The 16,836-nt window shown below is 35.0% G+C and overlaps 1 protein-coding gene across 7 annotated transcripts in view; it reads right to left on the bottom strand.

Annotated features, from left to right (window-relative positions):
• Eda (ectodysplasin A) overlaps nt 1-16,836 on the bottom strand; it is a 583,517-nt gene that overhangs the window by 196,701 nt on the left and 369,980 nt on the right. The gene's annotated exons all lie outside the window — the stretch shown is intronic.

Below are 16,836 nucleotides of genomic sequence, written 5' to 3'. Positions count from 1 at the left end.
ATTTTGCTTTATGAATTATTTTCTCAATTTCAATTAGTTTTGTACATTTTTAATCTTACCATTTAAAAAATGATTCTTGTAAATTTTTTCAGCAAATTCATAGATCTGTACTTCAAGATAGGTTGAATGAGTTTTATTGTTTCACTGCAATCAAGTTGCATGATTCTTGATGATCTATGTAGTCTTTCATTGTTGTCTGTGCATTTTAAAGAGCAAACATCTCATAAATTTTATAGACTGATTTTCAGAAATTAAAGAGTGTTCTACTGTTAGGTTCTTGGTCTGGAACCCTCATCTGAGGCTAAATAAATTGATAAGCCCCTGTCCAACTTCATGAACAAGAGGAAAAAAAACTTTGAATTCAGAAAATAAGGAATGAAAAAGGTGAAATCACTGCAAACCCTATAGAAATACACAAGATCATCAATATCTACATCAAAAACCTCTACTCTCATAGGTTTGATAGCACAGAAGAACTAGACAGATCCCTAGAAACATATGAATTACCAAACTGGATGAAGAAGATGCAAAACTGCTGAATAGCCCAATTTCAATTAATGAAATTGAAAAAGTAATTAAAACCTTACCAACAAAGAAAAGCCCATGTCCTGATGGATTCACTGTGGAATTCTACAAGAAATTCAAGGAAGACTTAAGCCAGTATTCCTCAAACTCTTCAATGAAATTGAGAGGGAAGCAATTTTCCCTAACTGATTCCTGGAAACAAGTATTACTCTAATACCAAAACCAGAGAAAGACCCAATGAAAAAAGAAAACTACAGGCCAATCTCCCTAATGAACATAGATGCACAAATTATCAATAAAATACTGGCAAAAAGAAGGCAGCAAATCATCAAGAAGATTATACACCACAACCAAGTGGGATCCATCCCAGCAATGTAGGGACGGTTCAACATACACAAATCAAAAATTTAATCCACCAAATCAATAGAGACAAAAATAAGAATCACATGATCATTTCTATAGATACAGAAAAAGCTTTTGATTAGGTCCAACACTCATTCATGATAAGAACCCTATAGAAAATTGGAATAAATGGTCTTTACTTCAATATGATAAAAGCCATCTATGCCAAACCAATAAGCAACATCATATAAAATGGCCAAAAACTGAAAGCTTTTACTCTAAAATCAGAAATAAGACAAGAATGTTCTTTATCACCACTCTTACTCAATATAGTACTGGAAATACTAGCCAGAGAAATTAGACAAGAGAGAGAAATAAAAGTAGTAAGGATAGGCAAAGAAGGAGTTAAACCATCATTATTTTCAGATGACATGATACTCTACATGGAACGCACCCAAAACTCCATTGGAAGACTCCAAGGTATAATAAATAAATTCAGGGCTGGGGATTTAGCTCAGCGGCATAAGCACCTGCCTTGCAAGTGTGCGGTTATGAGTTTAATCCCTGGTACCGATAGAAACAAAAAAAGACAAAAAAAAAAAAAAAAAAAAGATAAAAAAACTTCAGTGATGTAGCTGGATACAAAGTCAACACTCAAAAATTAATAGCATTCCTATACACTACCAACAAACTCACTGAGGGAGAAATAAGAGAAGCCACAGCCTTCACAATAGCTGAAAAATATGAAATACTTAGGAATCAATCTAACAAAAGAAAAAAATAACTGTTCAGTGAAAATTATAATATCCTGAAAAATAATTGAAGAGGATCTCAGAAAATGGGAAGACATTCCTTGCTCATGGATAAGAAGAAAAAACCTTGTGAAAAAGGCCATTCTTTAAAAATTGTTAAATATATTCAATGCAGTTCCAATCAAAATATCATTAGCATATCTCATAGATCTAGATAAATTATTCCTAAAATTCATGTGGAACCAGAAAAGACATAGAATAGCAAAGGCAATTCTGGGCAACAAAGGCAAGGCAGAAGGCATCACAGTCCCTGATTAGAAGGAATCCTACAAAACTATTGTGACAAAAACAGCATCGTACTGAAATAAAAACAGACCAGAAGATGAATGGAATAGATTAGAAGATACAACTACAACTACAAACACATTCAGCAACCTTATCTTTGACAAAGGAGTCAAACACATTCACTGGAAGAAAGATAGTCTCTTTAATGAATGGTGGTGGAGCTCTGGAACCAGGAAGCAGGAAATTCAGCCAGCAGCTGGGGTGAGTCAGCTCCCTATCCAGAATCCTGGAGACTGTGTTAAGACCATTGCTCCCAGAGCACAAGGGCCCACCCAGAGCCCAGCCACACTAGGCTATGCTCGCCTGGTAAGTTTCAGGCCTGCCCAGGACATACCCAGTGACCTTCTCCAGAACATGGAATCTGGAAATTCAGCTGGTGGCTGGGGTGAGTCAGCTCCCTATCCAGAGCCCGAGAGATTGTGTTAAGATCATTGCTCCCTGAGCTCAAGGGCCTACCCAGAGCCCAGCCAAACTAGGCAGTGCTCACCTGGCAGGTTTCAGGCCTGCCTAGGACATGTCCAATGACCTTCTCTGGAACCAGGAACCCGGAAACCTAGCTGGCGGCTGGGGTGAGTCTGCTCCACATTCAGAGCCCAGGACATTGGTTTAAGATCATTGCTCCCAGAGCTCAAGGAGCCGCCCAGAGCCCTTCCACTCTAGACTCGCCTTGGGACGTTTTGCAGCCTGAGTAGATTACCCCCATGAACTTCTTCAATTACAGGAGTGGAGAGCAGGTGAAGTGAGTTTCAGGATACTTGTCTTTGCCTGGGGAGAGCTTCAGCCCATCACCCACAGTGGGTAGGTGCCTGCCAAGCTACCTGGAACACTGAAGGTAGCACAGGAGAGCCTGACAGCCTAAATGAACCATGCTCAGCAACCTCCATTCAGTATCAAGAGCCTAGGGCATAGGAGACAATTTCCAACACATCCAGGGGAAGCCTTAGTAAAACACTTAACAAACAGAAATATAGGAAAATGACAAAATAAAACACCAAAATGCAATCTCAGTCCTCCAGCCCATCCAAAGAAACCCTGGGAGCTATGTACATAGAAGAAAATATATGCCATACACCTGAAATACCTGTAATAATAGCAACTGAAATAAAGAAGCAACTCCAGGAAGCTTTAAAGGAATTCAAATTAGAAATAATCTCCCAGGTAAAAGAAGAAATGATAAAAGTAATGAAAGAGATGCTGAACACATCTAAAGAAGACACAGTTAAAAAGTTAGAGGAACAAAACAAAATGATAGAATCCCTGGATGAACAATATAAGAAAAAAAAACCAGAATACATGAAACAGATTCAAAGGGATATATAGGAAGTCAAAAATTCCACTGAAAGTTGTCAAAATCACCTCAACGAAAGTGAAGATAGAATTTCAGACCTCGAAGACAAGAGTACAGCTAGTGAAGAGGAAAGAAAATATATTATTTTTTTTCCTTTTTATTGGTACTGGGGATTGAACTCATGACCACCTGCTTGCAAGGCAGGTGCTTATGCCACTGAGCTAAATTCACAGCCCAGGAAAGATCTTTTTAAAAAAAAAAAAAACAAGGGATCAGGAAACAGCAATTCAACAGCTGCAAGATGATGCAAAGAAAAATAACACAAGAGTAATAGGGATAAATGAAAAAGAAGGAAACAACACAAATGATATCAAAAGGCTATTCACAGAAGTCATAGCTGAAAATTTCCCAAACATGAGAATGGAAACTGACATTAGGATTAGTGAAGCATATAGAACTCCAAACAGCCATAACCAAAATAAAGCTACAACCAGGCATATAATAATCACATCCCAGAAATCCAACACAAGAATAGAATATTAAAAGCTGTCAGAGAGAAAAGACAGATCACCTATAAAGGAAAGCCTATCAGAATCACAGCAGACTTCTTAACACAAACAATGAAGTCAAGAAGAGCACAGAGTGAAGTATTTCAGGTCCTAAAGGAAAATGATTTTCAACCTAGACTGATGTACCCTACAAAACTGTCCTTCAAAATGGATAGACAAATAAGACACTTCCATGACAAAGAACAGCAGAAGAACTTTATGATCACCAAGCCAACCCTGCAAAGAATACTGAAAGATAGCTTAGATACACTTAGGAAAAAAATCACTAAACGAAGCAGACATTAAACAGAACAGAAAATAAAGATGCAACAGCAGAAAGATAACATGTCAACAATAAGCCAACATATAACAATTATAACTATTAATGTAAAGGGACTCAATGCACCAATTAAAAGAAACAGACTTGCAGAATGGATCAAGAAACAAAAACCAACCATATGCTGTCTACAAGAAACTCATCTAACCCAAAAAGATATTCACAAACTGAAAGTCAGAGGATGGAAAACAATACTTCATGCAACAGGAACCCCAAAAAAGTGGGGCTAACTACTCTGATAGCAGACAATATGAACTTCAAACCAAGAATGATCAGAAGGGATAAAGAACGTCACTACATACTGGTTGGGGGAAAACTCCAAGAGGAAGAGATAACTATCTTAAATATATATGCACCAAATTCCAGATCACCCAGTTATATAAAACAAGTATTAACAGAAATGAAAAACCAAATTAGCAGTAGCACAATTATATCAGGAGACCTTAACATAACACACCATTGACACCAAGGGACAGATCAACCAGACAGAAAATCATCAAAGAAATAATACAACTGAATCACATCTGTGAACAAATGAACTTGATAGACATATACACAGTGTTCCATCCAACAACATCAGAATACACATTCTTCTCAGCAGTAGATAGGTCATTCTCTAAAATAGACTATATGTCAGCTCACAGAGCATACTTAAATAAATGCAAAAGAGTTGAAATTATCTCTTACAAGCTATCAGATCATAGTGCCATAAAATTAGAAATTAATGACAAAAGTTAATGCAAAAATCCCACAAACACATGGAAACTGAATAACACACTCTTGAGTAATCAGTGGTTCACAGGGGAAATTGAAGAGGAAATTAAACAATACCTACAGGCAAGCAAAAACACAAATACAACTTACTGGAATCTGTGGGATGCAATGAAAGCTGTCCTCAGAGGAAAATTTATTGGACTGAGTTCCCACATCAGAAAAACAGAACGAATACAAATAAACAATCTGTTGCTATACCTCAAACATCTAGAGAAAGAAGACCAAATCAAGCACAAAGCCAAAAGAAGAGAGGAAATTATAAACATAAGAGCAGAAATTAATGCAATAGAGACTAAGAAAACAATCCAAAGAATCAATGAATCAAAGAGTTGGTTCTTTCAAAGAATAAATAAAATTGATAAGCCCCTAGCCAATCTTATTTTAAAAAGGGAAGAAAAAGCTCAAGTTCATGCAATAAGGAATGAAAAAGGCAAAATCACTACAGACTCTGTGGAAATACAGAAAATTAACACCTATTTTGAAAACTTCTACCCTCATAGGTTTGATAACAAATAAGAAAAAGACAGATTCCTAGAAACATATGAAGTACAAAAGCTAGGTCGAGAAGATATAACACTACTGAATAACCCAATTTCTATTAATGAAATTAAAAACGTAATTAAGTCCTTGCCTACAAAGAAGAGCCCAGGCCCAGATGGATTCACTGGAGTATCTACAAGAAGTACAAAGAAGACTTAATGCCAACACTCCTCAAGCTCTTCAATGAAATTGAAATGGAAACAATCCTTCCTAAGTCATTCCTGAAAGCAAATATTACTCTAGTACCAAAACCGGAGAAAGACCCAACTAAACTACAGACCAATCTCCCTAGTAAAGACAGATGTAAAAGTCCTCAATAAAATATTGGCAAACAGAATGCAGCAAATCATCAAGAAGAGTATACACCATGACCAAGTGAGATTCATCGCATGCAGGGATGGTTCAACATACGTAAATCAATAAATGTAATTCACCATTTTAATAAAACCAAAAGTAAGAATCACATGATCATTTCTATAGATGCAGAAAAAGCTTTTGATAAGGTCCAACATTCATTTACGGTAAGCACCTTACAGAAAATTGGAATAGATGGTCTTTACCTCAATATAGTAAAGGCCATCTATGACAAACCAACAGCCAGGATCATACTAAATGGCCAAAAATTGAAGACCTTTACTTTAAAATCAGGCACAAGACAAGAATGTTCCTTATCACCCTTATCACTGCTCCTATTTAATGTAGTACTGGAAATACTAGCCAGAGCAATTAGACAAGAGAGAGAAACAAAAGGGGTAAAGATAGAGAAATAAGAAGTTAAATTATTATTTGCAGATGACATGATAATCCACATAGAAGACACCCAAAACGCCATTGATACAATAAATAAATTCAGCAAGGTAGCTGTATACAAAATCAATACTCAAAAATCAATAGTATTCCTATATACTAACAACAAAATCACAGAGAGAGAAATAAGAGAAGCCACACCCTTCACACTAGCAACCAAAAAATGAAATATTTAGGAATTACTCTCACGAAAGAAGTGAAAGACCTATATAGGGAAAATTATAATATACTGAAAAAAGAAATTGAAGATGATCTCAGAATGTGGAAAGACATCCCTTGCTCATGGATAGGAAGAATAAATATTGTGAAAATGGCCATTCTCCCCAAACTGTTATGCAGATTCAATGCAATTCCAATGAAAATACCATCAACGTACCTCATAGATCTAGAGAAATCAGTCCTAAAATTCATCTGGAGTGAGAAGAGACCTAGAATAGCAAAGACAGTTCTAAACAGCAAAGGCAAGGCAGGAGGTATCACAATCCCTGACTTGAAGTTATCCTACAAAGCAACTGTAGTAAAATCAACATGGTACTGGAACCAAAACAGAGCCAAAGATCAATGGAATAGATTAGAAGATTCAACCACAACTACAAAGACATTCAACCACCTTATCTTTGATAAAAGGGCCAAGCATATTCACTAGAAGAAGGACAGTCTCTTTAATAAATGGTGCTGGAAAAACTGGCTCTCCATATGCTGAAAACTAAAACTAGACTCATGCCTATCACCATGTACTTAATTAACATCTAAGTGGATCAAAGATCTGAATATTAAAACAGAAACACTAAATCTATTGGAAGACAAATTGGGTAGAAACCTTGAAGACATAGGGGTAGGTAGAGAATTCATGAACAGAAATCAAACCGCACAAGAAATACTTCCCAGAATCAACAACTGGGATCACGTCTTATTAAAAAATTTCTGCATGTCAAAAGAAATCTCCAGCATAGTGAAAAAAAAAACCCACAAACTGGGAATAAATCTTAGTGAACTGTCCCTCAGACAAAGGACTTCTGTCTAAAACATAAAAATAATTAAAAAATCAGACCCCCAAAATTCAAAGATCCAATCCAAAAATGGGCATCTGAGATGAGTACACAATTCTCAGGTGAAGAAATACAAATGGCAAATAGATACATGAAAAAAATGTTCATCATCATTACTTATTAAAAAAATGCAAATTAAAACTGCACTGAGATTCCATCTCACTCCTGAAGGAATGGCCAGGATCAAGAAAACCACCAACAACAAATGCTGGAGAGGCTGTGGGGAAAAAGGAACTCTCCTGCACTGTTGGTGGGAGTGTAGACTGGCGCAACCATTGTGGAAGTCAGTCTGGAGATTTCTCAAAATGCTGGGATTGGAAGTCCCATTTGTCCCAGCTATTCCACTTCTAGGCATATTCCCAGTAAAGCTGAAAGCATCATACCACAGAGATATATGTACACCATGTTTATAGCAGCATGATTTGTAATAGCCAGATTTTGGAAACAACCTAAATGTCTATCACCTGAGGAATGGATAAAAAAAGTTGTGGTATTTTTATACAATGGAGTACGACTCAGCTATAAAGAATGATAACATTGAGATATTTATAAATAAATGGGCACAGCTTGAGACAATACTCATCAGTGAAATAAATCAAACCCACATGTACAAATACCGAATAGTTTTCCCTAGTGTAACAAATGATAACAATACATAAAAGTATGTGGTAATCATGATTCCTCATTATATTGCTTTGAAGCCTTATAATGTTTTCATTTATCAGTTGTAATGGTTTTATTCTGGGATGTTTGGTTTTATTGTCTGTGATGGTATGAACGGCTATTTTGTTTACCTGATTTTTTTTTATCAGTATCAGCGATCAAACTCACCACCACCTGCTTGCAAGGCAGGTGCTTATGCTGCTCAGATAAATCCCCAGCCCCTGAACAGCTATTTTGGAGAAAACAAGACATCATAATAGCTAATGCTGATTTAATATCATCTTGTTTTGAAGTCCCAGCAAACTTTTGTTCTTCTGTCTCCATCAGTCTTAACATGTTGTATCTTATTGGATTTTATTACATGTGATAATATAAATGAAAACTTTTATAGACAAGGAGATAATACAGGAACCATTATTAATTTTCTGTTAGTTGGTTCTAAATACCCTGTAATACTGTCATTCTCTGGAACAGTTTTACATTGTCTTGATATGTTTGATGCTACAGTATACGAAGTTATACTCAAATATTTCAAGGAAAGAGACACTATGGTAACTACTTTTGTGTTGGGATATCTTGTGGTGAAACACTAGGTTGCTTAAATTGTTGTGCTCTGACCTGTGCTGTTTTGTTGTTATGTCCTCTTTTATCTGAATCTCCTTTTTATTATTTTTTTTATTATTTATTTATTTATTATTTTATTTTTATCTTTCTAATTAAGGGAAAAATAAATTAAAAATAGCAGGATATATTACAGTAACCTGATTTCCTATTAACTTGATTTGAAACCCTGTATTGCTCTCACCATCTGTTTTGACTGATTTTACTGCTATTCTGTTTTGCTAAATAGTATCCAGTTTGAGAGTATAGGCAACAACTTTGAAGACAACAAAGTTCACTATGATGCCCATTCTGGTTTGAGTATTATCTTCTTTTGAAGTCTTGTAATGTCTCCAGTGTTTTGGTTTTTTTGGTTTCGTTCTTTACTGTTTTGTTCAATTTTATTATAACTGATGATATAGGCAATTCTTTTTGAGATAGCAAGAGGCATTATGGTAACCACTGTTGATCACCTTGCATTCAGTTTTTATGTCATGTGCTATGTTCATCCTTTTGATTTGACTGACTCTGTTTTGTTTTGTCACATTTGGTTTTATTCTCTTCAAAAAAAAAAATAAGAACTGTGGGAGTAATAAAACCCAAAACATGTAACTGTCATTGTAAAAAAGAGAGGAAAAGAAAGTGCTCTAAATGATACAACTGCATGTATATTTAAGTATATAAGATAGATAACCATATTACTGAGTTTTTGTTGGATCATTGAACAGAACTGTTTGCAGTCTCACTGTTTGAATGTCCACTTTATGTGCTTTAATTTTGTAACTTGAACAACTATTTCTAAGATGACAATATATAATCTATTAACTAGTGATTTCCTACTGTTTATTTTTTTGAAAAATTTTGTATTACTTGTTCCCTTTTTCTGTTTTTTTCTCTTTCTCCTTAAATAAAATTTTTAAAAAAGAAACTAAAAAAAAAATAAATAGTGGTGGAAAAACTGACTCTCCATCTGCTGAAAACTAAAACTAGTCCCATGCCTATCATCATATACTAAAGTCAAAATGGATTAAAGATCTAAATATTAAAACAAAAACACTAAATCTGCTGTAAGACAAAATAGGTATAAATCCTGAAGACATAGGTGTAGGCAGACAATTCATGAGCAAAAATCAAACTGCACAGGAAACACTTCTCAGAATCAATAACTGGGATCTTGTCTTATAAAATGTTTTTGCATGTCCAAAGAAATCTCCAACAGAGTGAAAACGAAACCCATGAATTTTTAAAAATCTTAGTCAACTGTCCCTCAGACAAAGGACTTCTGTCGAGAACATATAAAGAATTAGGGGCTGGGGATTTATTTCAGTGGCATAAGCAACTGCCTTGCAAGCAGGCGGTCGTGAGTTCGATCCCCGGTACTGGGAAAACAAAAACAAAAAAACAACAACAAAAGAACATATAAAGAATTAAAAAGAATTACATCCCCGAAATCCAAAGATCCAATACAAACAAAAATGGGAATCTGAGATGAATACACACTTCTCAGATGAAGAAATACAAATGGCAAACAAATGCATGAAAAAATGTTCAGCATCATTGGTCACTAGAGAAATGCAAATTAAAACCACACTGAGACTCTATCTCACTCCAGAAAGAATGGCCCAGATCAAGAAAATCACCGACAAATGCGGGAGAGGCTGTGGGGTACACTGTTGGTGGGAGTGTAGACTGGTGCAAGCACTGTGGAGGTCAGTCTGGAGATTCCTCAAAAAGCTGGGATTGGAAGTCCCAATTGACCCAGAAGAACTGAAAACATCATGTCACAGTGACATATGTGCACCCATGTTTATAGCAGCACAATTTGTAATAGCCAAATCTAACTGCCCATCAACTGATGAATGAACAAAAAAGATGTGGTACTTTTACACATTGGAGGACTACTCAGCTATAAAGAATGACCACAGTGAGAGTTTCATAGGTAAATGGAAGCAACTTGAGAGCATACTCATAAGTGAAATAAATCAAATTGACATGTTTGAATACGGTGTTGCCTCCCTAGTATAAAAAATGGTAAGAGTACATGAGATGCAAAATCCTTAATAAATACTGTGAAAGGGTAAGAATCTGCTCAAAGGAGAAAAAATCAGTATCTCAGGGAAAGGGGGGATAAGTAAGGAAGAAGAAAAAAATATCTAAATTTTGGTAAACACACTTAAGATAGTTAAGACGATTTTTCTACAAATTCTATTAGTTCTTGGAAAAAAACAGTTAACATTCATAGGATTGGATCAATTCTGCATGTTTGTATCTGGTGATCTGATTATCTCTTTTGAAGATTGCTATGTAAAACAACAACATTAGTTACGTTCCTACCACCTTGTTTTGAAGGCCAATGTCATCATTGTTTTGGGCTTCTTGCTATTGTTATTTATTTTGTCTTTTATGTATCTTGCTTTTCTAGTACTTTTTTTTCTTTTGTTTTGTTTTCCCCTCTAATACAGAAAGGATAGATGTACATGTGGAGGCTTATACATGCCTAGAAGTCCTAAACAGTAATGAGAATCGATTGTATTTTATATGATGATATGGACAGCTACTTTGAAGAAAAAGAGACATTATGGTATCCATTGTTGATTTTCTATCATCATGCTGTGAAATCCAGTAACGACTTTATTCTTTGTATAGAGCGATTTTGGTCTGTTTTGTATTATTTAATTTCAACATACATGAAGGTATGGACAGCTATTTTGAAGAGAACGAGAGACATTATGGCAGCCATTGTTGATTTTCCTATTGTCTTCTTTTGAAGGCCTGTAATGCTTTCATTATTTTGTTTTGATCAGTTTTATAATATTTTGTTTTGTATGAATTCATTGTGTCTGAAGATATAGACAATGATTTAGAAGAAAACAAGAGACATTATGGTAGCCAGTGATGATCTCCTGTTGTCTTGCTTTGAAGTCTGTGTCATTTACATCATTTTTGTGATCTGCTTTGTTCTGTTTTGTTCTGGCTTGTTTTACCCTCTTTAAAATTTATTTACCCTCTTTATAATTTATATATGAATCTTTCAACTTAGAAATTATTATTTGTTTCAAATAAAAACTGTATGGTAAGACTTAAATCTTTCAATGCAAAATGTAATTGTGATCACATATAATGGTCTCTTTAAAACAATGAGTGGGAAAAAAACAATGATTGGGAAACAACAGTGTTCAGAGGCAAAACAATAGACTCATATACTGATATAGGAAATGATATATAGGGAAATTTTAAAAAACTATGATGAATACATTATAGGCTTTACTGAAAAAGGCAGACAAGATGCCAGACCAGATGGACAATTTCAGCAGAGATATGGGAACTGTAAGAATGAAATAGGATATGTTATTTTAACAACACAATAGCAGATGAAAAATGAACTTGAAGATAAATGAATAGAAACTGTACAAACTGAAATAGAGGAAAAATAACTACTATAACAGGGCATGCAAGAGCTAAGGGATACTCTCAAATTGTCTAACATACACATAAGTAGAGCCATGGGAAAATAAATAAATATTTAAAGAGATAATAGTTTAGGTTTTTGAAAAACTATAAAAAACACTAAATCACACACATCCAAGAAATTTCTATAATGCAAAACAATATAAATAATATGTAAAAATTTGTAAATCTATCATTTTTAAAGCAACTAAAATCACAGATAAAGACAAACTATTGAAAGTAAGTAGAGTAAAAAAACACAATCTTAAGAGAAAATAAAGATAATTAAAGCAAACATCATTAGAAACTATGTAAGCCAGAAGACAAAACAGTGACATTTTTAAAGCTCTGGAACATAATACAAAGCCAAAAAAAGTCATCCTGAAGTTTTTACCGTGCAAAAAATATCTTTCAAAATTAAATAACAATTTTATTCAGACTAGTAAAAGTTTAGAGAATTCATACCAGAAGATCCGTAATACACTAAATGTGAATTTTTTTTCTTTTACTGAAAAGAGTGAATTTCTAATTATCTTGAATCTGTCTAGAAAAACATATACAAAGCCACAAGCAGTGTCCACAACCAAAAATATAAACTTTCTGCCTACAGAAACACAAAACAAAAAACAAAACCACAGGCATGAACTATAAACCCATATTATCAATGAGCCTTAAGGTTATAAATGGGAATTTCTTCAGGCACAAAGAATATACTTAGACAGAAACTTAGATCTACATAAAACAAAGAAAAATCTCTGCAAATGCTTAAAATAAACAATTTTGTTGTATTTTAAAATACTATAAATGATTATTGACTGTCTATGGCAAATGGGAGAATTTTAGCTTTACAACTATAATTATCATACAGTCATTATACAACATTATCTCTTTTTTTCCTAAATGCAGCTATAAAAACTAGCCAGAATGTATGGAGTAATTATTTAAAGACTATGAAAACTGAAGAGTATCGGGAACAAGATCAAAGTTATAGCCATTACCAAATTGGAAGTGAATTTGCTAATTTTCCTCTGCCATCACACTGCTTGAACCTCAAAAGCAAATCCAAAATCAAGTACGAGTGCAAAGTACAAAAGTTGGAAGCTCCAGAAAAAGCCCTTTTAGTTCATTTTTAAAACTAAAAAAATTTTATTTTACATCCATAAAGGATGCAAATTGAGTCCTTTCTTACCCACTTAGAGAACAGTTTCAGTAAAGATCACATTTGTGTGTGGCACAGCACCCCACATAATAGGATACTCTGAAACATTTTAGGATTCATTTCACATTTTCTCAAAGAAGCTCATTTCCTCTGCAGAGGAGTTTAATGGTATATACATTTCCTGGGTGAAACTTTTCAAATATAGTTGAAATTAATATTCATGTTGATATACTATGAATTCCATTTCATACCAGAGCTCTGTGATCAGTGCAATCATTTATAAAACAGTATTGCATGTTTTATTGTGTGTGTGTGTGTGTGTGTGTGTGTGTGTGTGTGTGCCAGGGATTGAACTCACAACCAGTGTTTGCCAAGCAGGCACTTATACCACTGAGTTAACCCCCGGCCTCATTCATGTTTTTATAAAAGTAAAAAAAGTACTCAACATATTCAGGTATCAATTAAAATTCATTCATAACTGATTCCTAAGTTATTTACTTTTTAAAAACTTCAAAAAACAACCCAAACAGTCAATATGCCCATCAATAGATGAATGGATAAAGGAAATGTGGTATTTACACACAACAGAGTACGACTCTGCCATAAAGAAAGATAGAGTTGAGTTCGTTGCAGGAAAATGGATGTATCTTGAGATGATAATGCTAAGTGAAATAAATCAGAAACACACACACACATACACATATATGATCTAGATAGATAATATAACACATTAGAGAATGTAGGAAATCCCAGTGAGAATTTCCACTGGGTAGGTTATAATGTTTTGTGTATTGATCTCTGCATTTTCTATAGTTACTTTTCTCTCTGGTTGATAAAGGTGATCATTCCCAGAGTCAGCTTGCTGCAACATTGATTTCAGAAACTCACTTGTGACTTGTTTATTTCTAAGAATACACTCTCCTGTAAATATGTTTGCCAAACAAAAGCAATGGTTCATTTTTCCTGAGTCTTTCATACCATAGTCATAAGCCTCCTACAAAAGGGTTTCAGTTTAAGAGCTGGCCTGCAATTTGGTTTGGAGCTCACATAAAGGAACACTAACAATATCTTATCTATTTTGAAATAGGGGGCTTAGGGACACTTGAAACAGCTATCCTCTTGCAGGTGTTGCTGAGATGACTGTGTTGTGTGTCTCCACGGATAATCTTCTGAGACCTTGAAGGTTGTTATTGCATTTGGAAAGGTGACTATGGGAGTCAAATGAAAATGACAAAATCGAGGTGTTTCTTTTTTTTTAGTAAGATCAGGTATGGAGTATAGGTTCATTTTTCCTCTTGTAAGTTGATCTACAAACAAATATTAAGTATGTTTGTTGCCTTGTTCTTTTGTGGTAAAATATGTCAACTGCTACTCTACTACTACCATATTCAGAGAACCAACTTAATACTATCAGCATAATGCACAAATCTATTCTTTTGCACTCAGTCACCTGTAATAGGTATTAGGAAAAGTAAATCTTCAACCAGTAACACTGAAGATAAGTGTTTGTTGCTTCCAAGGCTGATCTAGATGCAGTACCCAGTTACCTTGGTTTCTTAACAGTTTCTGGAACTCATCTATTTACCTTGAGGCAATAGTGGTGATGGTAGCAGTGGCTTGGCAAAAGCAATTGGGCTGTGTGGTGCTGAAAACTGCTGATTTGAGAAACTCCAGTCTCATATCAGAGACAATGTTGGCAAGGCACCTCCCTGGGAATGCACAACTGGTTGAAATGTGAAAATGGAAGAGGACATTGGGACACAGCAGGGATGTGAACTTGGGAGAAATGTGTCAGAAGAAAGATCCAGTCTCTTTGTGGAGATGTTTTCTGGGCTAGTGTTAAAGTTTTTATTTATGAGAAATACAGACAATCCTTGCTTGGTAAGGGAAACATTATAACTTTACATAAAAAGTTTAACTTAAGATCTTTAGTTATTATTTTGACATAGCAGTACGGTCATTGCCTATTTCTGATATTAAAACTAGTCATAAACACTGATAATGAATGCCAAATATACACTAACAGTGTGTATTTCTATTTACTCAAGCTGGAAGTCACTTGAGAGACAATAGTAGAGGCAAGGGTTGTTTCTATTTACTCTGAGTTCATTGAGAATAAATAGGCAGTCAGCACTGCTACTGGAAATCTCTTGATACCTGCTGTTTCCAGTAGCCCCTACAATTATAAAGATAAATGAAATTTCAACTATAGGCTACCCAGCCATTTGACTTCTCAACCCTTTTTACTTATAGACAGACCCCAAGTAGCATGAGAGTATGAATTAAGGCATTCATAAACGCACACTTGCTGCTGCAGTGCTCTCTCCACACTTGAATAGCAGTTTGGAGTAAGAGCTTTGAAAATTAGCAAAGTGTATATAAAAACTGGTCAATCCTTAATACGTTTAATGTCAGAAAGACACAAGTCATGTTCTGGTCATGAGGATATGACAGGAGGATGCTTTATGCTTTGGAATCGTGGCCTGTTTATGTTTATTTCCTGAGAATGCAGTGCTTGAAAGACTATAGCGCTTAGAATAACTGTTAGTCATATAATATAAAAGATTGTTTAATGAACAGGTGATAAATTGATTTTAAGGAGAAACAACTGTATCAATGCTAAAGAAAAATATCCTCAGGCATCAGAACTATAAAATGAAGAAAGTTCAAAAGCAGAACAAATGAATTTAGGTGAATGAAGGTAGGGGAAGGGGCAATCACAAGGATCTAGCTGAAACAGATAACTAAGCAACTGTGGCAATAGGGCTGAAAAGGGATCCCTGGTAAGCTGGTGACTATGGAATTAATGCACCAGCAGAGTTTCTTCTTCAGTATTCAGTTTTATTTGTTTTTATAGAAGAGGACAGCAAAATCTTCTATGGGTTTGAGATCACCCTAAGTGCTACTGGTCCTGGAAGGAGCACTATCACTCTAAAAAGGCAGGGTGTTTACCTTTGTCACTGAAGTCAAATGTTAATTACAGTAAGGGATTTTTGAAGGTGTGTGTGTTGGCAGGGAAGGGGGACAGATAACAGTGCACTAGGAAGGAATCTCTCTTCCTTCACTAACTGTTCAGGAGCAATATCTCAAAAAGTAGCCTTTTTTAAAATTTCAAGAAAAAAATAAGCCACAAACCTCAACAGAGGGGAGCTTGCATTGCAAGCAACCTAGTCACCCACTTTGCTTCTTTTGTGGAGGCAAGGACCTTAGCGTAATATGTAGTATTAAGATCTACCAGGCTTTGGCAGCATTTAGAACTGCCTTTTCATATAAAGCAGGACTTTTTCAACATAGTGATGAGGAAGTTAAAGTTTCTACATATGGAATTTAGAGCTGCCTAAATGCTATTTGAGAAGCTAGTAAGTTTCAATCATGGGGCCGTAACTAGTAGGTATTAAAAACCAAACCCTAATAATGAATATTTTTGTGAAGAAGTGGTACATCATTGCATCTCCCTAACATGCTATATTGTATGCAGAAAAATTTCTTTGAAGAAAAAAAGATTGCATGTTTATATTAACCAAGCAGGTTTCAAGGCAATGCAGTAGTATCCCTAAGCCAAAACCCAGTCTAACCAGTAAAAACCAGTAACTTCTCCATGCTAACAAGGCTATTATAGTTTGTATAAAGGCAATCAAGTGACTTCTCATGACATGCCAA

This window comes from Cavia porcellus, unplaced genomic scaffold (assembly GCF_034190915.1).
Source record: "Cavia porcellus strain 051 isolate PalLab524CR breed Dunkin Hartley unplaced genomic scaffold, mCavPor4.1 scaffold_3, whole genome shotgun sequence".
NCBI classification, from domain to species: Eukaryota; Metazoa; Chordata; class Mammalia; order Rodentia; family Caviidae; genus Cavia; species Cavia porcellus.
This window is presented reverse-complemented; position numbering and strand designations above follow the sequence as displayed.